The sequence below is a fragment of the Scophthalmus maximus genome, chromosome 9, assembly GCF_022379125.1.
Source record: "Scophthalmus maximus strain ysfricsl-2021 chromosome 9, ASM2237912v1, whole genome shotgun sequence".
In the NCBI taxonomy this organism is placed as follows: domain Eukaryota; kingdom Metazoa; phylum Chordata; class Actinopteri; order Pleuronectiformes; family Scophthalmidae; genus Scophthalmus; species Scophthalmus maximus.
Genome location: NC_061523.1, coordinates 19,826,427 through 19,849,125, shown reverse-complemented (window position 1 = coordinate 19,849,125; position 22,699 = coordinate 19,826,427). Strand labels below are relative to the sequence as shown.

Here is a 22,699-nt window from a genome sequence, read left to right as displayed (position 1 = left end):
GGAATAGCACCATAGGGAATCACGCGGGGGAGAGGAGGTTGCAGAGTTTGCATGGTGGAATGGACCCTTTTGGCCGACATATTTTATTGATTCAAATATGTACATAGGAAGCATTAAGAGCATGCATGCATAGCACTGCTAGTTCGACACACAGCACCACAAGGACATTACTAGTTCTGTTTGGGTCAGTGAACAAACTGCAGTTGGGTATGATAGCTACAGCAGGCACATTGTTCACATGATGCACACGTTGCTGTGCTTGTAAAGAATCCAGTATTACTATTTTGGTAAGAGAACAACCTTCTCTTATATTAGATAGTGTTTCAGATGGCACTTCTCTTTAATAAATTGGTTTTATGACATATTGTAGACACAGGATTATCTGTTGTAAAAAAAAAAAGGGGGGGGGGGGGGGTGTATGTCCAAGCAAACCTCATGTCCTCTAGGCTCCAGTAGTTTTGATTGAGATTACTGGTTTATCAATTTCAACAATCTCGCTGCACAGTACACTGCACATAAGGTAGGGTAAGTAAAATTGATAGTGATGTATTTGTATAACTCTTTTCAAAACATGTAGTGCTTCACAGAACAGGAGAGAACACAATCACAATGAAAAAATACAATGAAACAAATAAAATAATGGAGCAGAAGCATATAATAAAAAATAACAAGTAAAAAATAGCTAATCAACACGTTTACTGTTGCTTCTTGTAGAAGAAACTTCTGAGGACTGATTTAAAGAGGGTACTGAGTGAAGATACAAACTTACTGCACAATAGCAGTGATTACATGCAGGATGGCAGGCAGATAATATAGCTTATCTTACCTGAAATGTTGTACAAAGACTAATTCATTGAAAGGTTTGATGATTAAATATTGCATTCAGTCTGCTGTCTGCCCAGGTCACCTATTTTATATCAGGTGCATTCTTCTTTGTATACTGTGACAATTCTAAAATTAAATTTGATAAGAGATTGTATCACGAAAAATGAACAAAAACACTTTTTTTTTTTCAAAGTGTGAAAATGGGAAACCAATGCTGCCTCAAACATAGAAAACGTCTCTTTTGTTTCTGTACTGTTTTTTTTAAAGATGTTATTTCGTGTGCTGCCATGAAGTAATATTTTCACACAGAAGAGCTCACATAGTTTATTACTTTATGTACTACATCACATCAGTGGCTACTTCAACGTCTGTGCCAAATTGTGTTTTGCAACCCCAAAGATAAGAGCCTACATACTCAAGGGGTGATCTCTTAGTGAGTGATCTCTCAAACACACTACCCAGTTATATACAATTGGTTCTCCACAGCGTCGCCACTCGTGTCCAACGAAATAGACGAGAGCTGCTGAAAATCATTATAAAACTCTGTAATTTTGTTCAACTTATCTAAATAAATGTAATGCGAAGGCGCTGGCCGAAACGTGTGGTTGTTTATTATTTGTTTGCCCTCATGTCCCCTCATTTGCATCAACAACGATCAGACACAAAGGTATAATTTTAGTCAGAAACATGTTCATCATAATTTATGTGAAATAAAAATACAGAGCAATTGTCCCACCCAAAAGCTATCTGGAGTGTAACAGGGCAAAAACAAAAAACCTCCATGAGAAATACAGTGAACAGAAGCAAGACATTTTCTCATTGAGGATAAAGTATAAGACGACCCCCACCTTCTGAAACGAGAACAAATATTGGCCTTTTTTTTCGGGGGGGGGATATGAAATCCTTTCTCTTCAAAGTTGTACAGAAATTTCAGCACCCCTTATCAGTATACATGCTCTTCTTTCAAGGACTTTCTCAGGTTTGCGGCGGCATTACATCTGTTAACTTTATTAACGTCGGTATGACTCATCACCTTTATCCTTGATGCACCAAGCAAAAAATGCCCCTGCTTCAGACACAATTCATCTCCTGAGCACCTCATTTTTCCAGCTCACAGATTTACGCCACAGTTAGAATACTATTTGGTACAGAACAGAATACTTATATGAGGTCAGGGAATCGGGTGGGGTGGGGTTTTTTTTTCCTGTTACGTTCACAATCGTGTACAACAATGCTGAATTACTCTTTACATGAGGGATCTTACATCAGTACATTTCAGAACATTCCGGCGCAAACTGTAAGAGACACAGTACTGTGGTTTTCCAGATACATTTATAAAAAAAATGATCAGGTGATGACTTAGTTCCAGGTCTTTGTCAGAGGTATCAAGTAAAACAGAAACATAGACTCTGCAGTGAAACAGACCCTTTTTTCAGACTTTCTGAAAGTGACCATGTCTCCCCGTTAATTTCCATAAAATGAATTTCCCTCGGGATAAATAAAGTATCTACTAAACTAAACATAAGCAAAAGAGATAGGTGATGCATGTGATGCATTTTTGAGATGTGCTTTTGTCACAGCGTATAATGATTCCAATTAGACTTTATGCTCCGATGGCTCTGCAGATTTCCGTTAATACTGCAATGGTAGTTTTGTCATTTCAACACAACCTCCTCCCAGACATTAACTTAGCTAATATGCAAGCTGAATGATCATCTTCTGCAGTACATCCAATTCGTGGACTATAAGAAATACATTTAAAATGCAAACATTACAGTATTCCCCGCTTCTTGCCTCAGTTGGTAGCACATCAGCGAGTAAAACAAATGATGTACATAACCGGTGAAGTAGAAGCCAGACACCCATTCTCTTAGCTGATGGTTGTAAATTGTGGCAGCGATCTTGCTATCCTTTTTTCCTTTGACTTGTAATAAAGGGAAACAGAATTAACCCTTTAGCTTTTTAAATTTGCAGTTCCACCATGACTGCCAAAATAATTCACTGTCAGCCATTGTTATTCCACTCCCAACCAATTTCCCTTTTCATATGTGTGGGCACCCTTCAAATTTTGTTACCTTTTTGTCATGACAACTGTACCATTTAGATATTCAGTAGGACTGGAACTGCTAAAATTTCAATAAAGAATGGTCTGAATCTTTTGGTGGTCTAAAACGTCTAAAACGGCCTTTGACCGGTAGTGTACTTTACTGAATGCAACCATTTTTCTCTCAGCAGAGCCCTCATCTCTCCAGCACCATCTCTTATGTGGCGTTTAAAAAACTTAAATGAATCCTGTGTTCTTTTTGTTTTGTTTTAAGACTTCGAACTGTGGCCCACATACGGATTCTTGAGATTTGAAGCTTCCCAAAAGTCAGCTGCCGAGGCCCCAATGGGAGATCTGACACTGTTTGCAAGACTGCTCCAAAAATGTGACTGTCTTTCAACTGTTATCTCAATCAGGGTTGTCGTCCCATTTAAGACATGAGTACACAGAAGTTATATTCTTTTTCAGTGTAAGATCCTTTTGAAATTATGGGGCCAACCATCACTGTAGACTGTAATAATGTTAATGTCAGTGATACAAAATCAACCATTTTTAAAGGTTTGGGGGCAGTTGAATCTTATTTTCTCAACACTCAAAAGTTGTTGCCAAACTTGCAACACAAGAGTCACAACATTGATGGATAATTAATAGACAAAAACGTCTAGCAGCCAGATGTTTTTTAAGATACTGTTCTGTCTACGTAGCTAAATTTGAATGTAAAATAAACAATTGGTTTCACAAATCAGACATTATATACAAGTAATGGAATTCCTTCACTTTTGTTTTTTTTCTTGTTTGTTGTTTCGTAAAAAAAAGTTTTTTTCTATGTTTGCAAGTAATTGAATTATTTAGGAACATAACATGGGTTCCACTTAGGGTTGGCCCCTCCTACAGTGTTTTATCTCTCAAGGTGCATACTGCGGAGATTTATTTTTACATTTTCATAACACAACTCTCAGTAGTTCTCTCTGAAATATATATGATTCATGTCATTGTCTTGGTAAACTGTGTCTGAGACAAACCGGACCTTTGATGTCTCTGCCCGCGAGGCTCCGGCGTTGTAATTAAACTGCATTGCATTGTCTCAGCGCCGCATGTTTAGCATGAGGGAACACAATACTAATTCTAACCGAGTCTTGCCTGCTTCCGCCGCGTTTCCAAGCTGCCGGTGCTTTTTGTGTCCTAAGAGAGTTGCAGGCACTCCCTAACAGAGCCAAACAGCATTCATGCCCATCAATTATTCAACGCCGGTTGCCTTCGGGGAAGTCCTGAGAAATTAGAATGATGAATGCAATCAAGAGACATGAAATATGTTTTCATAAACCTATGTTTTCTTTCATAGTACTTTTAATATTTCTCGATTAGGGGTGATGGAGACTGATGGAAATGCTATGACAAAATCGGAATGTTTTGCAAAACTCCCTATCCATATCCAGGCGGAAAAATGCACGATCACAAAAAGCACTTTGGTAGTTAAGGGAGGCCTTTGAAGGGATTACAAAAGGCACTTTGTTTATAGTGGGTAAATACCCATGTGGTGTTGAAATGTTTCCCCTATTCTCCTCCGTCTTCACTGGGTCCTTTATTATGAATAAACATGAATGTTTTAAGACTGATAACTAGTTCAACATAAAGCCAAACAAGAACATTGTTTTTGTCTCTCATTGAAATTTTAAAAGAGGGACTAGAGGATGAGTATTTAATGGGACTATATGGACTATGTTGAAACACTAAATAACCTTTTAGAGTACTGTTAAGGGTTCTCCCTTCTGGCTATGATGTCTGCAGTGTACAGTGTGTGAATCACGCAAGTGTTGCAACATAATAAAGGGGAGCAGCTGAGATGGCATCTCTGAAAAGTAACATGAGGGTGGTGATTGTGCATCATATCACACAATTTGTTTTCTTGCTAAAGGGACGAAAGATGATAGCACAATATGTGATGTGTAAGCCTAAAAACCCCAGAAGTATAAAATGGCGTGCCCAAAAGTTAAATCAAAACTCTGTCACAGAGAAAGAATTAATTTAACTTGCCAAACGGTTTCGGTGAACGTACACTAATGTCACAATGTCTGCTGGCCATCATTTTTTGGCAATATTGTGAGCCTCTGATTTGCTTAAGTTAGATTTTTTTCTGAATTATTACCGTCTTTGGTGTCATTGTTGCAGTATGTTGGGGGTTAGCATTAATTCAACTTGCTGTACAGACAAGCATTTGGTGAGTGCAAGAGGTACATTGTTTTGTGAGACCTGATTTCATTTAGTCTGTTCTCTTTCGGCAACGATTTTCCGTTGAATGGAGATTTTGTCAAAAGCGTTTAAAGTTGCAAGAGATACTCGGTATTACTGATGGTAAGTCAGTAGACCATCAGTAATACTTGCTGATGTCATGGGTTAGATCAACACGTCATCACGTAAGGTGACTCGTGACTTGTGTGGGAAAAAAAAGGTCCAAAATATTGGCGATCAGGTGAACTAGTATAGTCCAGAAAGCATCACAGCTTGCACTCATATGTAGGCCAATATATCCTGGTAATCACATAGAGGACAGACACCAGCTTAGTGCAAAAGTGAGGAAAACGTGAAGCTCTCAACATGACCAGAGAACAATGAAATGACACGAAAGAAAGAGTGTGTGTGTGTGTGTGTGTGTGTGTGTGTGTGTGTGTGTGTGTGTGTGTGTGTGTGTGTGTGTGTGTGTGTGTGTGTGTGTGTGTGTGTGTGTGTGTGTGTGTGTGTGTGTGTGTGTGTGTGTGTGTGTGTGTGTGTGTGTGTGTGTGTGTGTGTGTGTGTGTGTGTGTGTGTGTGTGTGTGTGTGTGTGTGTGTGTGTGTGTGTGTGTGTGTGTGTGCGTGCGTGCGTAGGTGTACGGGAACATAAAGCCGAGTGTGAGCCCAGTGGTAATTTAGCAATTCTCAGCAGGTTGTCCTCAGGGAAGAGCTAATATGGTGTGTGTGTGTGTGTGTGTGTGTGTGTGTGTGTGTGTGTGTGTGTGTGTGTGTGTGTGTGCGTGCGCGTGTGTGTGTGTGTGTCTGGCAGTGTTTCATTTCATAGAGAGAGTTCTGCTGACCTTGGCATACTCAAGATTTCATCTCAGTGGTGTCTCATCCCTCCCTTCTCCTCATCCTTCTTGTCCTCTCACCCCTACTCCTCCCAAATCCCCTCCCAGCACAGTGCTATTCTTCTCCCTTTGACGAAAAAGAAAGAGGAAAAGAACGACATACAAAACAGAATGAACCCGTAGATCCAGAATGATGCGCCATCATCTCTGTCTTTCACCTGACTAATTCGACACGGTGCTTTCATTAGAGCAGGCGAGATGTAGTGGTTAGTCTCGTAGAGTGCAAAGACTACAGCCTAGATGTAAATCACTAAGATGGCTCCATGGTAAAATGTAGTCGGGGAGGACGAGATGCGGTGACTGGCAGAAGGAGGGTTTTTCCTCTATTCTTCTCTTCCCGTCAAACAAAATCTCATCAAATATAAAAAAGGCATATTATAGAGAAAGATATAAGAATTTGAATGTGAATTGTTGGGCGACAAACAAACAAACAAACAAACAAAGAAACCAAGAAACCAAGAGCTGCATTACTGTTAGATTTTTCCAAACAACACTTTTCATTCATTCCAGAGTAAACACAAATTGCTTTGTCATTGAAAGTGACAGAGGGGGGTTTCGAATGTTGCCACACAGAGGCATGTTTCCAGTGTATAAAGTGCTTCAGGTTGACTGCAGCAGAAGACCCCCAGGGCTGCTGCTCGTCTACCCACTGAGAACAACTGGCAAGGCAATTCAACTCAAATTACAACACATGCTTTTCTTTTTTTTTGGTTGTGTTGGTTGTACAACGCCTGACAGTCTATGTGCACGTGTAGACTGAATGTGTACAAAATATCAATGGGAGCCATGGACATTTTTCACCCGAGATATATGAAATGGAATATCATATCTTCCCCTGAGCTACTCCAGTGAATTAAATACTTGACAAATCCTCCTCCATGTAATTTTGCCTAAAAGTAGACCTGCCCATTAATTTCCAGCATTGTCTGCAGTGATCTCATTCAACCGGAGATATCAAAGTTTTTTTTTCATTAACGTTAGAATAAAGTCTTAAATGATAGGCAAATCTTCATTGTCTCATGAAATACATTTTCATATCCTCCAACCCTAGCTCCAGTGGAAGGCGATTACCTTTTAATAATATCCAGTACAAAATCTACACCTATCACAAATCATGGGGATGATCTGCCTGATGGGTTTGCAAATGATTTGGAAGCCTTGGGGTGTGCATTGTGCTGCTCAGTATTAGGAGTTTATATCTCCTTTTGCAGATTGAAGCTACAGTGCGTCTGTGGAATCTTTAACCCGGCAAGTTCGGAAGTACTGAATAATATGTTTATATATTTTTAAAGCTATTTTACTGCTTTACTGAGTCCTGGTATTATCTCTCAATTGATCAATAAACTGACTGAAATCAAGCTTTCCAAACTTGGGTTATTCTATGTTTATGTGTTAATGATGCTGCCTGGTTCTTAAGAAAATATTGGGAAGCTCCGATGGGAGTTATATAAAGTCCAGGATTTACATTACGGCTAATGATCTGATTCAATGTGACGTAGAGTACAATGAGTGGATGACACCAGCTTCCTGCCTGCTGACATTCCAAATGTTTTTTGATGCGTCTGTCGTCTGGAATAGCAAAATACATTCATATTGTGTGTCCTTACAGAAATCTTTTTCTTCTTTTTTTGTTCCAGACTGAATCTGTGTAGGCACCTATCCTCTATCCTGGCATAAAGCAGGGATGTTCTTTGCCACTGTTCCAATATGGTAAGTTAATCTTTTGTGTTATATTAGCATGAATAAATATGCTACTCAGGGAATAAACAGCAGGACTTCATGCATGACTTGTTATAGATTCTGGTTACCATGTGCTGGCTTTGGATATTCTCAGAGCTATGAATAGACGCATGTCAAGGAGTAACAAACACTATCTTTGTAAAAGATAAGCTGTTCTGAAAAAAATAAGAATGCCTTTGATTTAGCGAAATTGATATGGAAACTAAGCTGATAACCTGACTTGTCTTCCTTTTTACCTTCCTATATTTTGTGAGGAAGAGGGAAAAAAATGTGACCACCGTTCGAGCTGTGACATGATTGAAAGAGCTTCTGGTATCCAATCGCTGTGAGATTTCCCTCTCGAAGATGGTAGTTATGTACAAATGCACCCGCAGGTACATTAAAAGCGGCAGAACCTGCGGGGGGCTTTTCAAAATAGGCCAGCAGAACTCGCTGTTCTTTTCACATACAGATTTTTGGGGAATCTGCTGACAGTCAGAACAGATTGCTTTTGACATCTCTTTGTCAACGCAGCATTATAAGATGTGATAAAGAATTAATGACTGCAAAGATGAAGGCCCTGATGTGCTATATTGTACGGACATATGCTAAATAGTCAGTCTGTTGCATTGGGACTAGCATTCCTAACCTCGTGGCATTACTGTTGCATACGGCGGGGTCGTTTCAGTACATTTTTCACCACGTGGGAAAGAACATGGGTACACGAGGGTTGCTCAGGATGATTGCAGCCCAGGGGCAAAAATAAACAATCATTAAAGCAGTTCTCTTGCAGGCAAACCCTGTCATTGTGCTGAACATGATAAGAGCAGGTCTCAGTCTCATGCCAACTACTGTGCCCATTCAGCAGTCCCCAATTGTTCTGGGGAGGTGAGAGCAGAGGACATGGCACACTGGAACAGGAAGCAATGAAGCATGACATGGCCAATTATCGCAGAATCTTTTGTTTATTAATTTATTTCTCCTTTTTTTTGAACAGTGTAAGAGCTAACTACACTGATACTGTTTTTATTAACAACATGAGCTGGTTGTTTTACTTTTAATTGCCACTACAACTAATCAAAGACGGGGCGGAAATGCTGCTCGAGGTTTATGGGGATCCTGTAAAAACCTGATAGCTCTGGGGAGAGTGACGGAAAGGAAGCAGACGTCGCTGCTACTAGCCTGCAGTTACTGGTATTGTGATGACAGTAAAAATGATCTATACCCACTGTAGCTTTTCAGACAGCTTGCGAGTCTTCAAATGCTGAGTGTGGAACACAGGATGGAGGTGGAGACAGCAATTTATCTTCCACTTTTCCGAAGGAAATCACATTTGAAATATTATTTGTGCTGCTGCTTCTATCTCGGACATGGCTAGACTAAAGACAAAAGAAGGGAGAGATCATGCATCCCACAAGACATCTTAAAATCTTAACAGTGAACCGTCCACAATGTTTCTCCAAAGCTTGATGAGGGAGATGTTTATCAGTAAATGTTCCATAAATGCAAAGATGATGCATTTCAAGTAATTGTACATTCCCTGACAGCATCTGTAGGGATTTTCTGGGCCTGGCATGTTAAATTTATTAAGTCAGAGATCTAATTAATGTTAAATAAATGTACTTTTGCCGTACAAGATCAAACCATTCCTCTAGATCAATTAAGTGTCACTTGATAACATAATGAATTAACAACCAGGGGCTTTTGATTTATTTTGGGTGGAGACCTCGGGTTAGTTTTCACAGATACTGACAGCAGTGTAATTTCACTTCATGTGTTCAAGTTAATTGCCAAAATGTTGACGCAACAGTGGATACGGCGGACAGAACGCCAACGTGCAAGGATTCTATTAAGAGATTATTTAAAGCTGAGGCTACATCTTTTAAAGCTGCCAAGAAGCTCATATCTCCAGAGGTTTCTTTAGCTCTCAACTAGGTTGAAAAACCTATGCTGACTACATTGGAGGGGGGGGGGGGGGGGGGGGGGGAGCGCAACATACCTCCTTGGCATTGGTTTGGTCATTTTCAGTGCTTTTTATGCCATTAGAGGTAGTGCCTTTGATCTTTCGTCGCATATTTCCGTTTGAATTCTCTTGCAGCCAGAGTAAAGAAAGGCTTTAAATTGATGAATGAACTTTACACCACCTATTGAAGAACTCCGATCCCCACATTGAAGAAGCACAAAATGTGACATTTTGGAAAAGGTTCCAGTGCTATTCCGTTTGGATTGTAGGCCGCAGTGTGCATTTAAAAACAATGTTTAAGCTGAGACGTTAACATTAGATCAAATTAATCTCTGTCAACGTGAATGTAAAGCAACACCCTACTCTGCAGCTCATCTTTTAGACAACCTTGGCTTACTTAAGCTCATAAACTTTAACTGTTTAGTTCAATATCAATCTCACTGCATTTAGCATGTAGCAGCTTGTTTTCAGGAACTAAATTGCTGGTTCATGTTGGAATTTGGACATCTGGCCATGAATAACCATCTCTGTTCCATGACTTGGTCATAAAAAGACGTCTCAGTGAAAGAAAATATGTTTCGTCTAATTGACGAAAGTCTCACGGAGACTTTCATGCTCCCTCTGGCCATTCAACTAATTATTTTTATTCCCAGCCATCACCTTCTCTATCTTCCATCAATATGTACACATATTTTTTTTCTAATTTGCCTTTGCTTCCTGTCTTTGAGTCATTGTATTCCCAGCACAAACACCATTATCAGCAACACCTCAGTCCCAGTTTCGCCAAGTCAAACTTTACCATCACCATACGCAAGTTATCATCAAGTCATTTCATGGTTAATTTGTTCCATTCATAAGAGGAATCATATCACACTCTGCGATAGAACATTTTGTGCTGTCATTTAACTTTGAAGGGAATTGCTATGCTGCAGAACCGCAGCTGATACTCTTCATTAAGGATGTAGACAAGATAACAGATGAGACCCACTCATTGCCTGCCCACAACTTTGATGCAGTCATTAATATGCAGATTCCTTACAACTGAGGTAAGACGATTTTTTTTTTCTGACAAAAAAGGACCAATCCCAATATATAATGTGAAAGCAAAGAGAAGGAGCTATGACATTAATATTCACAATTATCCTCTCAAAGTTAATCACGACTGACTGAAGTGTTATGTTTTGAATTTACTACATAAGTTGTCTACTTTTCCCTCATCAAGATTCGGGTGGAAAAAAATGGGTTAGCTGATTAGGTTGAAGTTCAAGTATGTTTTTTAAGAGCCGGTGAAGAAACCAATACTGACAATAGTTTCTAAATGGGTGGTGTGTGATTCACGTTCCAAAATGATCAAAGACCTCATACGGCACGTGCCCTGTCCATGTCCGAGAAGTACTTGTTTTACATTTCCCCCAGTATTATACTTAAGTGTCCCCGTTGTTCCGTGGTGCGTGACGCAATTTGTTTTTCTGTCTCTGGATTGGCTCATATGCCTTTGCGTGCACAATGAAGACCAAGATCTTACATATTCCTTTGAGGTAGGTTTAATGATGCCCTGGGCACAAGCAAACAGGCAGCAGTAAGACACAGACAGGCCTCTCCGGTGTTGTAATCCTATAGAGGGCAACTGATTTTTTTATTTTTATCAAAGTGACTATAACATATCTGCACTGCAGTGGAGACAATATAAGAAAAAAAGACTTGGCAACCTTCATAGTTATGTTTTTTTCAAAAGTTCAAAGTTGGCAATAAGTTTTGCTACATTTTGCAATATGCACATTCCCACGAGCACAACTAGATATACTATTTTAAAAAGGTTAGTTGTTACCTTTAACATTTTTTAATACATCTTGGTAGCCACTTTGGAAACCATTAAGTTTGACACCACTTCCTGCAGACCTGCTCCTGCAAACCTGTGTTGCATTACAGTCTCTCTCTCTCTCTCTCTCTCTCTCTCTCTGTCACTGTCTCAACACATCATCATCACTTTCCAACCTTGGTCGCACCAGAGGCCCGGCAGCAGCTGTAGCGAATAAGTTGCCACATCAGAGGCTCTTCTTATAAGTTGATAGTCAGTAGGATCAAGCCACGGGGTGAGGAGGTGACAGAGTATTAAAAAAAAAAAAGGTGTGTTTCATCTAGGAATGGGAACTGATAAGATCGTGTTCATTCCAGGGCTGGAAGATCAAAAAATTTATATAATTAATTGCATGCTGTGTGATTAAGTTATCTAAATGAATTGCGAACACCAATATTTGTGAGGAGCAAGTTAAATTGTGCATCAAATAATACATGAATTAAAAAAAAAAAGTCCATTAGTGTATCTGTTCCTGCACACCGAGATTAGTACATACAATATAAGGTGTTCCTTTCTTTGCAATATATGCCACATAAACTTCTTCAACTATCCCCGTCAGAAAGTGAGGGGCTTTGCCTTTTTTTTTAAAGTTTAGCTCAAAAGCACACCGTACAAGCTTTTGAACATATTTGTGGGCTGTATGTAATCTATATATTTTATGTCTCTAGACTAAAAGGCGATGTCTAGAATAAATCACACCGTCTATGTCTGTATTTGAGATATACGTAGACCTATGTTTAGGCAAAGCGGTGGGTTTGCCACCTTTACCTGAAATTATCATTTTACAGAGATTAAAACTAGCACAGTTGTCGTCTTTCGTTAGGACATGAAGCCACGTTTGGACCATTTCTCCGTATTCACTAAAAGTCTTTCATGTTGCACGGACTCCTGAATCTACGCATTGTGTCAAAAACAAAAAACAAGCTGGCATTGTAAAAGGCTTTGATTAATTCAGGGGCATATGATTACAGTGTTCAGACAATGTGAAACCATTTCTCAGCCTGAACCACTTATTGTTTCACATCCCTCATTACACCAACAGGAAAGCTGAACATGGTTTGACTTTGCATTGTCATCTGGCTATAAGCAGCAGACATGCAGAATCTTTTCAGTTAGGAAAGATGGAGACAGCAGGTGAGTGAGAAATAAAGAGAGAGAGAGAGAGAGCGAGAGAGAGGAGCCAAAGGCCAGAAAATGAAGATGTCAAAAGACCTTAAACTCAGAAATAGCCTATTCAACATCCTCACCTTTAGAATGTGGTTAATAGTCCTTTACATAGAGCAGTGAAAGTGAATATTCTAACTCCAATTTGGGTTTTCTGATTATCAGTTTTAAGAATTATCTGTAACAGTGGTTGCCAGAATGGATTTGTCACGTGAAAATGTAAAATGTTTGTTGAGAGCAAGGTGGATCCACTGACAGTTGCTCTCAGTTGAACATGAAAGGGAAGTGATAATCGATCTCATCGATCCGTCGCTGTAGAATTTTTTTACGCCTCATACTTGCTGATGTGTTCTGTTTTTTTTCTCAGATGTTAGAGTTGCTCATACCGCCTGGAACTGCTTCCGCAGTGCTTCGCTGTGTCAATGACAGAGTGTAGCAGTTGGGTTAGAAGTGAGTGTGTAGATAACAAATAACGCATACCTTTAACGTGATACCTTTATCACTGACTCATCCAGCTATCTCCAAGTCCCTTCTCTGTCTGTCTAATACCAGTTGATTTGTATTCCCAGTACATTTGTTGTTTATATTTCCAAGACAATAAGGAGGGGGGGGGGGGGTCACAGCAGGGACCCATTGGTGGATATTTGTTTGACAGCCCTATCCCTATTCTTGTAAGGATTCATCTTTGTTGTGTTCTCTCTCACAATTGGCTCAACTGGGGATTAACTCAAAGTTCGGAATTTTTTAAAATAATTTTTTAGATTGTTGCTAATTGCAAACTAAACATCCACCTCATTAAGCAAGAACAGATCATCCACCTGCCTTGTGTCCATTTGATGCCTTTTTGGCAGTACGTCCGGTACATCAAACTGTGCAGTTTGATGTTTTAACAAGAGAGAGAGCAGTTCACTCAATCAACTATATTTCATTGAACTGCAACATCTTAAATAAGATGTAAGGGCACCTCAGTCAGCCGTCTAACTTCTCAGCCTCTGAAGCCATTGCTCTGTGTCTCATTCCCAGAGTATTGATGTCTTTAAGTGAGCTTCCCAAGTGCCTGGAGGGAGTGGATGCTGTATAGATTGCTTTCGGGGTGTTGGGACACAGCCTACAGGCTGGCCTAAAAGTGAACCTGTGGTCCTTCTGTCACATAGTACTGGGATGAATGATTTTTGGACAGAGTGTTATTTATGCTTTGTGTTCTTCTCCCTCCTCTACCAGAAAAACTAAAAAACTGGTTATATTTTGGACCCAGTGAGCGCAGTGATCAAAACACCTGTATTCCTGTATTGATGCAATTATTTAAACCACATATCATGCATGCAATGCAATGCATGGCAGCAAACCATGGTACCAGATAAAGGTGATGAGCTTCAGTTAATGTTCAGCGAAACCCTACAGCCTGGCTCTGAACGACTAGTTCAGATTTCTCTCCCACTGCGATGTCACAGTTGGATCCTTTTTGGGGTAACCCTGCCTGCAATCTGAGAATCTTCACTTTTCTGGTGAAGGGGCGTGACATTTCCTACACGTTTTGAAATCGGTTGACTAATCACAACAGACTGGGCCAGCAGGCAATGGTGTGTAAAAATGTCTGTATTTATATCCTGTTAAATTTATTGGAGTTTTTTTTTCTTCTTCTTTCTAGTTGTTTCCTTATTCCGCTGTAGTAATTTTAAAGAAGCACAAATGTTAGGATAACTCAAACAAGGATGGAACAAATACTGCCACCTGGTTGGTAACTCCTACTGGACCGAATTTAAGACGGCCGCATTCATGAGGATGCACATACTGTACAATCTGGCAGAAACACGATCTCAAAGAAGCATTATGGTCATATTCCAGCTGGATAAGCACTGACAATGGTTACAGGAGAGACTAGAAAGGAACTGCTCCAATAGAGAAGCCTGAAGAATACTCTGAAGAGTGTAGGCAGCTGAACTGAGGTAATTAGTCAGTGAAGCTCTTCGTGGTTAGGGGGCAGCTGACCGCTGGCCTTGCTTGCTTAGAAGAAAGGCAGAGGTACTTCCCTCTCTCAAATATGACTGTGATTAACATCAGCAATTACCTGCAGAAATTGCATCCCACTTTCTTCTTTCAGACAAAGAGAAATTAATGGCCTGCAAGGTGTGGAGCCTCAACCACAATGGGCTTTGCGTTATATAGTCAGGCCACTATCTGAAAGTCCATATAGAATAAACTATCAAACATTTAAAATGTTTGCATAGGTGGGGTTTTTCAACTTTCCACAATATAGCAGCAACACAACTGCTGTAATCTTTTGTAAAACTATAGCATAACAGGGGCAAACCGATCAAGGCATTAAAACACAATGGAGTAGAGAAGCAAGAACTCGTTTTTCACAAATCCAATTCAAACAACAGGCAAAAAGTTCCAGAAAATATTCTGAAAAATCATTCACAATTTTTAATTTATAATTAAAAGACCATGCATGAAGCAATGTGTCAATTTATAAAGAACTATTTTCTACAGAAAACATTTTATCCATGCCTATCTGTGCACACTGCACACTATCCAAACTGACATTTGTTAAGCTTCAAAATGTAGCTCTCTGATCTCTGCATTTATGTCTTCTGTCATTTAGAGTTGAGTTAATGAGCTAACCCCTTGACACATTGTGGATTTGTTGATGTTTACCTCCTCAGAATTTGGAAAGGTGGGGGGAGACGGGTGAACTATGCACATTAACGGGTATGCTACATGGACAGCAACTAATTGCAAAGACACATTTGGGGCCTTATTTGGTGATGGTGTCAGCAGTAACAGCCTCCCAGCCATTCGAGTGCCCATGTTAGTGTGAATTACCATAGAGGTCCCCCTGAAAGTTGTTCTTGTCTGACAGAGTACGTGTCTCTGTCAGTGAATGGAGGCTATAGAACTTAACATTTGTTTTTTCCTTTAACTTTGTACTGGAGAGATTTACACGGACATGTTCCTTTGAGGTGAGATAGAAATGCTTTTATCAGCTCCTGTGAGGGCTATCCTGAGATTCTTAACATCAAGCCAGTGCGCTGGAAGAGCTAGTAGAAATGTTATCATTATCCTGGGTTTTGTTGTTCCTTTACTGGTCCACCGGGGAATATTCTTGCTGATTACAAAGACCCCTATGGCTCCATTCAGTGCAAAAAGTGGAAATGAAGCAACCATATTACAACAGGCTATATTTATTCAAGCTATTAAAAAAGTATATGAAATCTGTGTACTGCAGTGCTGATTTTAAGGTAAACAAAAAATCTTGCACTCACCTCCACTGTGGTCAATGTTTTCCTGCCATTGTTTGGAAATTAATTTGTTGGTGATGTAAACAAAAATGCATATTAAAATAATAATTAGAATTGCATGTTTTTTGCAATCCTCCTGAATGCTATTGCTAATCCTAAACGTTTATGTAGCATAAAACCCATTTTTTTGAGTCCTTTAATCAATGAACATTCTATATTTGTCTGATTATGGCTCAGGCACAGGTATCGCCATATCACCCATAGCTAAAATCTCAAGGATATAAATAACTAATTTATCAAAAGGGTTAGGGTAGAACATACTGTGCTGTTCTCAAAAAATGTACTGAAACCATAGTGGATGACTTTGAGCAAGTGGTGGAGACATGATTTGTATGTGCACCTTAGGGAATGACAGACTGGCAGAGATCGAGAGACAAGTGCAGTCTACTGAGGGCAGTACATCTGATAAATACAAAAAAAGAAGAAGATTCTGTGAAAAGAGCTACAGTGGCAATTATTGGGTGTGAAAAAAAGATATATGTCCCATAAATGTATCTGGGGGCACACAGGCATCATTCTTCTATGATTCACACCTGAACTTCTGCCTTTTCCAAGTTCTCTGAATCAATGTAACTACTGCATATCTTAAATATTAACGTTGGTCTGGAAACCTGAAAACCAGGTCCATCCGAAAATTGATCTAGAATAGGGTGAGTTTGATCCCATGACTGACAGAGTATTGCACAATGGGAGCACTGCCTAAGCCTTTTCATTGACAACCAAGATGGCTGCTTCTGATGTGGAGAGGTCTGTTGAATCCTCTTCCAAGGCAGTAACACAATGGGAAAAACTGCTGTTTGCTGTTTTTTTGTTTGTTCCTCTAATTGATTGTAGGTCTGTTCTGTGACGGTTGATAGATCGAAATTTTAAATTGGCATCAATCACTACACTTGACCAGGTTGCCTAAGTTTTCCTTGACATCATTTTTCACAGGTCATACAAACTCTTACATGTAAAAGTAGAATACGTAATAACGTCAAGTTCAGCTAGAGACTCTCAATGCAGCAGTTACATTTGTCATAAGTAATATGGGCAGTTTAGCTGAAAAACACTCCATGAAAGAGCCGGACCATGATGGATTGTGCTTCGTAGCTGAGTTAATAATGAGTTGAAGGACCTAATGGCAGAGCCAGATACCATGCTGAGATGACAAATGAGTAGCATGCCAAATTGTTCTGACAACATCAAATACTGTCATGTGTGGGATGCCGTCTCCATAATCTACGGGTAGAAATGGAGAGCATACATTAGGAAGGATTCTTTTTGTGAAGTTCGAATTTTTTTGGGCTTCAATTGCAAAACATTTTGAGCTATTAGCGACAGCATCAAAAGCAGTTACCAGAGAAGGTCTGGACAGAGTATAATGGAGCAGGGAGCGGTGGGAGCGACAGAGTGGTTTGCTGTTGGGTCTCATGCTTCGTTTCCAGAACTTGCATATTGTAGCCTTAAAAATCATATTGAGTTCATGATTCATATACACCTAATGTTGCTGGTACCATGTTTGGTTAGTTCTACTTCTGGTTTGATTAGATTTCATAAATTCTAATTAGAGATAAATCATTTTGAGTGCTATATGCTGCCATCAAGGTACCTGCCTGCTGTTGTGTTTTAGCTGTTACTACTATCAAATTATTTTGGTATTCCATGTTCAATTAAGTCAATAACTGAAAACAAATAGAGAAAATCAATGGTTTCCTCACTAATATCATGAGAACTGGAGCAAAGCCCCAATTGGCTTTCAGTCATGCTTACTATTGATTGTGAGGGCCATAATTTACCTTTGTCCCACAGCTAGCTTTTCACCCCATTACTCTCAGCTCATGGCTCTTTGGCCAGAGCCAGTCTTGGTCTCCATCATCATTAACACCTGCCTGGTCATTAAATTGAGCAGCCAGATAGAGGAACAGAGATTATGGATTCCATCGTAGCGCCTCACATTGCCCTGGCTAATGATTTGTGTAAAGGTCTGATGCTTCGCATGGCAAAAGGCCAATCGGTACCAAAAAGTCACAAGCTAGGATACTGGAACAAGTGTCAGTGTGTCTGATTGTTTCCTACTTTCACCTCTGACATTCATTACAGAGCAGTGCACTCCTTACTGATCAGCGAAGCCTGAAGTTTAGTACGCAGTTCATTCTTAAAATGATGCAGGATGTTTTTACTCACCTGGAGCACATCAGGATTTCCTGAATGACACAACATATTTGATGGCACCAACCGTTAAAACAGGAAGGTAACCCCCCGGCTTAAAGCTACCATCTCTGTGTGTGCTGCTTTTCACAGATGTCGAAGGAACGTTATAACTACAGGACAAAATCTTTTAGACACAAATATAATGTAACTTGCACCTTACAGTTCAACTATTTCAAAAAATAACATTTTTTTTTTAAAATCACAAATATTAAATTCAATTTAAATGTACAAGACAACAGGACACATTGTAATGCTGCATATAATGCCTTACACACATTGCTACCTTTCCCAAGAAAAAGGGTCTGATAGATTCAAAGGTAGCTAACGCTTAGAGTCGTCCCTGGTCTCAGTCAATACATTCCACTTTGCAAAGCAGCGCTGCCAAAATGGAAACCGATAGCCTTAAGAGTAGAGCACTGACACATCAGGAAATAAATTAGGGTCCTCATCTAGATGGATTTAGCCCCATGTATCATTCAGCAGTTGGATAACACACATAGTATGCCTGAGAAGATGGGGAAAAAAAGGTCAAGCTGAGGGGATTAACGCTCCTCACAGCCAAATCCCTGGCTAAACATGTGGAACTGCTAGTCAGCATAAACCATGTAGACTGAAGATATTTGTGTTTTCAAGACGAAACAGGAAGAGGTGAGACATGATTAAGGCAAAAGAAATATGTTGTTGTTTTTTCCCCATGTAAGGATTTAGATGTATCAGTTGGTAAGTACTGTAGATTGAGACAATGCAATGCATATGTACACATACAGTACTCCCAGAACCCACAGCAGGAAAGGGAACATGGGATTATAGATATTACAGATTAAAGATATTGCATTGATTCATAAATAACAGAAGTAAGGAAACTTTAAATGTTCCGTCTGTTGAACTGTGGACTCAGGATATTTAAAGCCATAAAATTTAAGTTTTAGTTTTGCAGACTAAAGGAAGTATTTAGGTCGTATACACAATGATACTAATGTCTCTTTCTTCTTGACAGAAGGATTTTTGTGAAAGGGCAGAAAAACGTCAGGAGAAAAACAAAACAAAAAGGAAAACGACAGGATCCGTGTGAAGTTAGCAGGTGGCAGTCATCGATTTAAGAGGTACCTTGACTTTTTGGTGCAGAGTGGATTCAATCCCCTATTGATCCTCAAAGTGTCAGGTTCTCGTTGAGGAGGCCTACACCACTTCCTGCTGCAGTGCCTTGGCGGGGCAAGACTGCGCAAGTCTGAGCAAAACAGATGGAGGAGGGAGAAAGTGAGAGGCAGATTGAAGTTACTGTGTGAGCATGGTGTATCTGTGTGGGTGTAGGTCAACGAAGAGGAAAGCAATGGCACTGATGCACCAAACAGACCAAAATAAAACGTTGAGTGTGAAAGTCTTCACACATATGAGCTCAAGATTTGAATGCTTTTTACTATGACCTGACGTTGCAGCTCAGCACTGTCCGCTGAACTGCACACATTCAAAAGACGCCCAGCTGCACTTGGGTGGAAACCTGGGAAAGGCTGGACTTTATCCAAGTGACCTGTTTGTTTGTTTCTACATCATTTTTGCTCATCTGCTCACATTAGAAGTGAGGATACACATGATGAGCGGATGTGTGGTTTTTTGTTTGTTTAAGATTAATCCAAATTCCTTCTTTCTTAATTATGCACCCACCTTCACCAGCTCCTGTCTCTTACCACAGACCCTGATTCAGGTCCTGCATGTCTCCATCTCCCCTCTCTTCTCCGACTCTGTTGATTAGCTGGTCCGCTGTGCTCTTCCTCTCCAGCCTGATGTTTCTGACCCGCACAACAATTAGGAAACCGTTTCATCTCGCATCCCACCAAACGGGCGCAAATGTAAAAAATATTCAGCACCACTACAAAATACATTACACAAGGGACTCATATTCACACATATGGTTGATTTTCTGGCTCTGCGTCAAATAATGCTTAAATAATTGACAGTAAACTGTCTTTATTTTTTATGATTATTTTTGCCATCATTACTGATTAAGTTAAACATTTGATTTTGTCCTAGAGTTTCATTTTCATCTCTATGAGACTAATTGTAGAATGTACAAAGTTATATTTATATTCTCAGAAGATTAATGGTCACACTTCAGGGGGATCCGCCTACCTCCGGTGTCCATTTATCCGTTGCCTGACACCTGTGCGTATGCACCATCAAGTGTTACTGGCGAGTAGCCTGCTGCGTTATCTGATGTTCTGTAAATGTGAACTGCCAGCTACAATAACCGCCTGTGTCAACTTTCAAGTGGTAACTGCAAGTAACATATGCTGGGGGTTGTTGACGTCCTCCAAGTGGCAATCGCCAATTTGGGAGGTGTGTTGCAGCATGAGCAGTAAACACAACCTGCGAAATGTGACAAGCTTTTCGTAGGATTCAGTTGCTGGGAGGCATCACAGGCCTTTTGTGTGTCAATGTAGGACATCGGCTCTTCCTGTGACCTGGTGGGGTTATGAAATGATCTCATTGGATTTTTAAATCTTACAAAAGTGAAAGCCAAGTGTTTTGATGAAGATTCATGTCACCTGGAAAGAAGCCTTTTCAGAAATGCAGTCCACACTTCCTGTCTTTGCATTGATCTGCTGAACCGTTATATTTTGAGTAATTTGTTTTTATTTGTATGAATGTTCCGATCGTCCGGGTAAAGGTGGCTTTAGATATCAACAGCTATTTACAGACTTCATACTAATTAACAAACTTATTAAAATTTGCCATTATTAAGAACAGTGTGCCAGAGGCCACAAAATGTCTGCTTTTTTAGCCAAAATGTTTCTCTGGAGACCGATGGCCCCCGTAGCTGGCCACTTCTCCCCACTGCGAGCTACTCTGCTTGAATACTTTGCATTTTAGTCTTTCACATTTCATAGTATTATCTGTTGGTGTTGAATGGTTTGTCTTGCCCCAGTATCCTTTGGCATAAGAGCTTTTCAGAATGTGTTAACAAGCAACTTTTTTTGTGAAAAAGGGCAATGTTTAAGAAAGGAAAAGAAAATGTTGCAATGTAGCAATTACAGGGGACCACATGCACGTTAAATACAGTCAGACTTTAATATTAATTCAGCGATTTAATCAATGACCTCTTTTTTAATGTAATGGCAAAAAGATTTATAGACTTAGAGCCAACAATAAATCACACTAATCTAAACCATTACTTTGTAAAGTAAACCCTATTTTAAATGGGTGTCAATATGAACAGACAACAAATACTGTCCCGTTCTACACTGTATATGTAAACATCTTCTAAAACAAATGGCCGCTTAACTGACGGTTTGTTTCTGCCTGTTCAATCAGTAACTTGCATAATGTGGTTTGCATCACAAGTTTTGAAATCCAGCACAACTGCTATTTTTTTGTAAGATATCCAGACATATCACATTTGTTTCACCGTTTTTTTGGTTTGACAATAAAAATGAGCTCTGAGATGTGTGATATTATAGGAACTACAGAAAGCAAGAGCGTGAAAACCTGTGGCTTGCAATTCCACAGTCAAGCATTGCTCTTATCGCATCAGCCAAAAGCAATCCATATTGCTCGTGGAGATAAACCAATTGATTTTCAGCAAAGACCAAGAAAATTGAATAACTGCCATCTATCAACGATAATGCCCCCAGTTTATAAGTGACATTACTGTAAAAGTATTTACTGCACGTGAGCCAATGGATTCATTCTGTATCTTGTTGACAAATGTACAACTTTGAGTCACACCGGCATCAGCCGTCGATGGTAACAAGCGGAGTGGACTGAGAGTTTACTGTAGCAAAGAAATACCTGTGCAGGGGGACAGGGAGAGAAATCAATTCACAAGAGGATGCAGATAATGTCTGAAATGTCTGCTAACGTTAAATCACTTTTTATCTATGAGATGAGGTCTTCAGCTGGGGCTGTTTGATTTGGGGTGTCCTCTTTGACATCCAGGTCTGCAGAGGGGCAAGAGATGTACCGCATTTTTACAAAAACATCATCATACATACAGTCTGTGTGTTTTTCAGTATTTCATATTTTTTATTTTACTTGTATTTCTTTTGTTACCTCTCAAATATTATATGTAAGTTTAGTCCCACATACTAGAGACTAGTGACTAGTGATATACTTGTGATTTTCAGGTTCGGGTCGGGTTTGGTAATGTCACAATTACTCAGCAGTAAACACGTGACTTTTGAACTACTTATTAAAACAGGGTAGCCCACTTAACATGGTGCAGTGTAAAAATTAATAAAAATAATGGACAGATGATCTGGTTTGAGCTCTTTGATTCTGTGTCCTATTCAGTGTTTGAGTTCATTTACTTGAAAAGACCATGCAGCACCTATGCAATCTGAAATGGGCTTTTTCAGGCAGTAAGTAAAAGCTAAGATGGAAGACGTCAAACTAAATTCATCAAGAGGGATGTTTAAAACTATGGAAAACAATGCTGGGAAATTGATGGTATGGAGGCAATTTCATTTAGTTTTTAACGCAGGTAATAACGTCCCAATTATAAAATGTAAAACGAA

General features: G+C 39.7%; 1 protein-coding gene across 8 annotated transcripts in view; it reads left to right on the top strand.

Annotated features, from left to right (window-relative positions):
- lingo2 (leucine rich repeat and Ig domain containing 2) overlaps window positions 1-22,699 on the top strand; it is a 178,636-nt gene that overhangs the window by 27,582 nt on the left and 128,355 nt on the right. For 6 of the 8 annotated variants that reach the window (XM_035650497.2, XM_035650501.2, XM_035650499.2 and 3 more), the window contains one exon: window positions 7,627-7,699. The gene's annotated coding sequence lies outside the window, so the exon portion shown is untranslated. Of the gene's footprint in view, window positions 1-7,626; window positions 7,700-19,185; window positions 19,292-22,699 lie in introns of all 8 variants that reach the window. The other 2 variants (XM_035650502.2, XM_035650500.2) reach the window with 1 other exon arrangement.